This window comes from Odocoileus virginianus, chromosome 2 (genome assembly GCF_023699985.2).
Source record: "Odocoileus virginianus isolate 20LAN1187 ecotype Illinois chromosome 2, Ovbor_1.2, whole genome shotgun sequence".
Classification (NCBI taxonomy): domain Eukaryota; kingdom Metazoa; phylum Chordata; class Mammalia; order Artiodactyla; family Cervidae; genus Odocoileus; species Odocoileus virginianus.
Genome location: NC_069675.1, coordinates 94,148,526 through 94,154,952, shown reverse-complemented (window position 1 = coordinate 94,154,952; position 6,427 = coordinate 94,148,526).

The window sequence follows — 6,427 nt, the reverse complement described above, 5'->3', positions numbered from 1 at the left end:
CTCCCCCTGCCCCCCACTATTGTACCAAGAATGTTAGCTCATTAAGGCCCCACTTTGAGCTACAAGGACCTTACTTTCCCAGAGGAGCCAGTAACATGCCTAGCACACACAAATGTATCATTATAACAATGAGCTGACATTTGCCTATTTCATTACGGTCATTAAACCAGCTTTTATATCTGTGATCACTTGTGAAGTGGCCACAGCAGGTATTATTTTACCTACTTTATAGATGTAGAAACTGAGGCCTGGGGTGTTCAGCCACTGGCCCAACCTCCCACATCTGTCTATACATGACACGGCCTGCTGAGCATTAGCTCTGTTTGGCCACAGAGTAAAAACAAATAAAACCCCGTTTCCACCACTGTATCATCATCTGATTTCCTCTGCAATATTCTGTCAGATACCCTGGCTGATCCCCCCGCTTTGAGCACTTCAGCAGGAGGCATGGGACTCATATGGAGGTGGGCTGGATAAGCAGAGGGACTGATATTATTCACTCTAAGAAGTTCCCTTCTGGGTGAAACTTGGCTCACCATGCAGTGAGGGCGGTGGAGGTTGACTAAGAGGCAAGCATCAGGTCGGCGGTCAGGTGTGATGGATGGGGTGATGGGCTATCCTGGGGCCTTCTAGCCTCCTCAGGGGTCTGCAAAGCAGCCCATGATCAAACTGACCCCCGTTGCCCAGCTTTCTTTTCGCTGACCTCAACCCTATCAGTACTTCCTGATCCCCTAGCAAATCAGAAGCCAGAAGAGCCTCAAGATGGCAAAACAGGCCGCCGAGTTCCTCCCAGGTAAACCAGCTGGGCAGGTCTGCTGGTGCCAGGGTGAAGGGTGGAGCCGCAGGTCAGCTCCAGCCCAGGAGCAGAGCTAACTAATGTTGGGCCTATGAGAAGCCTTTGGGGAGAAGCCAGATACAATCTCACCTGGTTTTGATCCAGGGCTGGCTCTTAGGGTCCAGTGGCTCTCTAGATGAGTTTCAAGATGGCCAGTTTGGAGGTAGCATTTGATTGGACGTCATTGTTGGTGGTTAGAAGCAACTTTTCAACTATCCAGGAACACTCACCGGGGAGATCAGATATCAAAAACACTTGGGGAGCTTGTTAAAAAAAGAAATACAGCCCTGTTCCATGCCTGCCAAAGTGCGATCCCCAAGGAGGGTTTAGAGACTCAAATCTTTTTCTTTAAAATCCCTCTCAGGTAATTGTGACACTCAGAGGTTTGGAAATTATTGTCGTTGTTCAGTCGTTAAGTTGTGTCCCACTACTCGCGACCCCATGGACTGCAGCACACCAGGCCTCGCTGTCCCTCACCATCTCCCAGAATTAGCCCAAGTTCACGTCCGTTGAATTGGTGATGCTATCCAACCATCTCATCCTGTGTTGCCCTCTTCTGCCTTCAATCTTACCCAGCATCAAGGTCTTTTCCAATGAGTTGGCAGTTTACATCAGGTGGCCAAACTACTGGAGCTTCAGCTTTAGTATCAGTCCTTCCAATGAGCATTCAGGGTTGATTTCCTTTAGGACTGACTGGTTTGGGGCTTCCCTGGTGGCTTAGCAGTAAAGAATCTGCTTGCCAATGCAGGAGACAGGAGTTCAATCCCTGAGACAGGAAGATCTCACATGCCACAGAGCAACTAAGTCTGTGTTCCACAACTGTTGAGCTTGTGCCCTAGAGCCAAAGAAGTGCAGCTATTGAGCTCATGTGCCGCAACTACTGAAGTCTGCGTGCTCTAGAACCTGTGCTTTGCAACAAGAGATGCAACTGCATTAAGAAGCCTATGCACCGCAATGAGAGAGTAGCCCCCGCTTACCGCAACCAAAGAAGAGCTGGCGTAGTAACGATGACCCAGCACAGCCAAAAATAACAAATAAATAATTAAGGAAAAAAAAAGATTGACTGGTTGGATCTCCTGTTCAAGGGACTCTTTAAGAGTCTTCTCCAAAAAAAAAAAAAAAAGTCTTCTCCAACACCAGAGTTTGAAAGCATCAATTCTTTTGGCGCTCAGCTTTCTTTATGGTTCAGCTCTCACATCCATACATGACCACTGGAAAAACCATAGCTTTGACTAGACAGACCTTTGTTGGCAAAGTGATGTCTTTGCTTTTTAACACCCTGTCTAGGTTTGTCATAGCTTTCCTGCCAAGAAACGATTGTCTTCCAATTTCATGACTGTGGTCACCATCCACAGTGCAGTGATTTTAGAGCCCAAGAAGAGGAAATCTGTCACTGCTTCCACCTCTTCCCCTTCTCTGAGAAAGGAGCAAAACCTCCTCCTCAGGAATCAGGACAGAGGGGCCAATGCCAAACTCAAGGCTGAATGAGGCTGTTCATTTTTGGTCACTGGCCTGGCCTCTAGGTCAGATCTTTGGTCAGATATGTGAGTTGCTTCAGTTGTGTCCGACTTTTTACGACCCTATGGACTATAACCCACCAGGCCCCTCTGTCTGTGGGATTCTCCAGGCAGGAATAACGGAGTGGGTTGCCATGCCCTCCTCCAGGGGATCTTCCTGACCCAGGGATTGAACTCATGTCTCTTAAGTCTCCTGCATTGGCAGGGAGGTTCTTTTCCACTAGCGCCACCTGGGAAGCACTTGGGCAGGTATAACCTTTTTTTAAAAAAAAAATTTATTTATTTATGGCTATGCTGGGTCTATGTTGCTTTCCACGGTCTTTAATTGTGGCGTGGGGGTTTCTCATTGCGGTGGCTTCTTTTGCTGTGGAGCACAGGCTCTAGGCACGCAGGCTTCAGTAGTTGTGACTCACTGGCCCTAGAGCTCAGGCTTAGTAGTTGTGGCTCAGGGCTCAAACCCGTGTGTCCTGCTTTGGCAGGCAGATTCTTATTCACTGCACGACCAGGGAAGTCCCAGGTACAACTTCTAAGAAGCATAGTAGAGATCTGTGGCTAAGACCTTGGGCTTAAAGGCTCAGAGTTCTGGATTCAAGTTCTGACTCCTATTAATGTGTGACCTTTGATGAGACTCAGCTGGGAGGCAGGACAGCCCACCATTGGCTAGGCTTTGGAACCAGGCAGTTTGGTTGCTTCTTGGATCTGTGACCTTGAGCAAGTTGCTCCACCCCTCGGAGTCTCAGTTTGGAAATCGGGACACTCCACCTCCTGGCAGTCTGGTTGGGAGGAGATGGAGACGGAGATGAAGTTCTTATCTCCCAGCTGATCCAAAGGGTTTCAGAAATGTTAGGTTGTTACTGCCATCAACCCTGCTCTGGGGAAACCAGCTTCTGACTGGTTTGGGTGGTGGTTGTCACCTTTCCCCTGATTTGCTACCCACGTGCCTGACGGTAACCAGAGCTTTCATCACACTGGCCCCAGGCATCAAGCCTGGGGCCCCACAGGCTCCGTTCTCCCATAGAAGAGGGCCCCAATCTGGCCTTCCTCCCCTCCCCAAGGTGTCCTACTGTTTGGTGACACTGCATTGGTGATGTCAGGCTGCCTGGAAATGACCTCTTTCAACCCTCAGGAATGAAAATACAGAATGCCCTTTGTTAGTGTTTTGAACTCCAGTGGACGTGTCAAATGACAAATGTTTTGGGGTAAGGTTTACACTGGAGGTGATCAAACATTTCCACTCTCACAGTGTCAGCTGGCAAACTGTTTCCTAGCACCATCTGGGCACGTCCTGAGCAATGGCACCTGTCACGGTCCACATTCCACCACCAGTTGGCTCCTTATTGCCTGGGATGGCAGTTCGGATCACTTCAGACTCGGGGTGGGGGGGGTGCTACCACAGAGGACCCCTTCTTCTCTGTGGGGCACTCTGAGGATCTGCAGCCAGTGGCTTGGTAGGACCAGACCTTCCCAGCCAGGGCCCTTCGGGAGGCAGCTTCCCTGGCAGTCAGGCATATCCCTGAGTAGACACTGCCCCCTTGAGGCCTCTTCCCACCATGACACCTGGGAGTGCTGGGTGATACAAAGGGACACAAAGGGACCTGGGTGATACTTTCCAAGCATCCTCCAAGGGTGTCTTTAAAATTGGCCCCAAATGCAAAAGTTTCTGGAGCACTGGTAGTGTAGTCCTTCTCAACTGGAGAACTTGGAACCTACCTTAGTGCCTTATATTGCCTTCCGGAAGAAATACAACTCAGGGCAATCATCAGAAAACAGGCACATAGGACTTCCCTGGTGGTCCGGTGGTTGAGAATCCTCCAGCTAATGCAGGGGACACGGGTTTGATCCTTCATCGGGAAGATCCCACAAGCCCTGGGGAAACTAAGCCCATGTGCCACAACTACTGAGCCCATGTGCCTAGAGCCCGTGCTCTGCAACAAGAGAAGCCACCGCGATGGAAGCCCACCCACTGCAACTGGAGAAAGCCCATGGGCAGTGACAAAGACCCAGTGCAGTCAAAGACAAACAAACAAAATACAGTCTTAAAAAAAAAAAAACAAGCACATAGTCGTTAGAGATCTATAATTTGCAAAGAGACAGGGGGAATTCCCTGGTGGTCCAGTGGTTAGGGCTTTGTGTGCTCACTGCCCAGGGGCCCTGGGTTCATCCCTGGCTGGGAAACTAGGATCCCACAAGCTAGGTGATGAAGACATAAACAAAAGAAAACACGACAGAATGTGAAGAGGCAGGGGTTTTAGTGGACTAGGGAGAAGTGTCCTTACTTTCTAGTAATTTTTGGAATTGAAGATAAGGTTAGAGTTAAGCAAAATGACTAGTATCAAGGAAAGAGGTAAAGATATCCTGTTGTAAGATTTGAAATTAGATACCAAAATGAGGTGGGAGAAATAAAAGAAAGGATCAATTAACTACAGAAAGGTCAACATGAGCTAGATTGAGAACTAAGCAAGTAAGAAGTGGTGGAGGTGTGGAGACATGGTCCTGTAGCTGTTGTACTGATGACAGTGTAACAACTGTGCATGCTGTATGTGGCACTTGGGATCTTTAGCTGAGGCAAGCGAACTCTTAGTTGCCACATGTGGGATGTGCCACATAGTTCTCCAAGCAGGGATCAAACCCGGGCCCCCTGCGTTGGGAGCACGGAGTCTTAGCCACTGGACCAGCAGGGAAGTCCCTGTCAGTGCTTCTTCCTTAACTGCTGGCAGATAAGCACTGTGTGGCAGAGAGCCAGGTCCTTTTTGTTCAGACAGAGGCAGGACAAGCCAACTGTCTGCAGCCTGCCACAGGACCAGAGTGTGGGCCTGGGTCATGCCGTCCCCTGAGCAGGACAAGTTGTTGTCCAGCATTTAAGAGGAGCTGGACTCACGTTCCCAGGCTCTGGGTCCTAGGCAGTTGCTCATTAAATCCCTGAAGCACTCTTTGGAGGTAGTACTTGTGGCTCCAACAGCAGCTAGTCCCCATCAAATATCCGGATGCTCAGCCTCATTTCCCAGGTGCCTTCAGTCAGTTTAGGCCACATAGCCAGCTCTAGAACATTTGTCTGTGAGAAGTGACGTCTGCCCATTTGGGAGTGAGTCAGTTCAGAGCTGATGTGTCTTCTCCATCTCTTTTACCCCCACTGTGGATTCTAGCAGTGAAGCTCTGAAATGTAGGAGGGCTACCAGATACTCATCAGACTTTGTGAGACAACAGAACCTTGATCGCATTCAGCCAAGGAGTCTGGTGGCTCAGACAGTAAAGAATCTACCTGCAATGCAGGAGACCCAGGTTCGATCCCTGGGTCGGGAAGATCCCCTGGAGAAGGGAATGGCTATCCACGCCAGTATTCTTGTCTGGAGAATCCCATTGACAGAGGAGCCTGGCAGGCTAGTCCATGGGGTCACAGAGTCGGACATGACTGAGTGACTAACAAGGAGGTCTGATTGTTAAGGCAGCTAAGGCAAATTGCCCTGATGTGTACAGTACTATTATAATTCCTATTTATGGAGGCCAAGCTAGCTGCCTATGGTCACACAGCTTCTAAGTGGGCAGAGCTGGAATTCAAACCCAGACCTGACTTGCATGGCTGGTTTTTATTGATAGAGACTATACTTACCTCATGACAGCCTGTCCCCAAGCACTGCTATCGCATCTGAAATCTTATGAGAATGTTCAGCATGGACAGGGCAGGGGGGCAGTGGGAATAGCCAGGATAACTAGTTAATAGTGAGATCCTGCGATTCTTGTTTGCACTGAGCAGTCACAACAATCAGGTTGCACTTCTGCCAGTTGATGGCTGCTCATGGTGAGCATCATGCAATGAAGAAATGACCATGGCTCACCCACACTTGGCAGAGGGTTTCAACAGGGGACTGGAACCCCAATTCTGTGGATCAGGGACGAATTCCTCCCAATGTTGCTATTTCACTCTCAGCTCTTACCTGCTCATTTCCCAGCTCACAAAGGCAGAGTTGCACACTAGAAGCTTCAGAGTTAAAGACTTGGGCTCAAATTCCTGCTTGGCCACTTACTGGATGTCTAACCTTAGGCAAGTCACTGTGCCTTTCTAAGTCTCAGTTTCCTC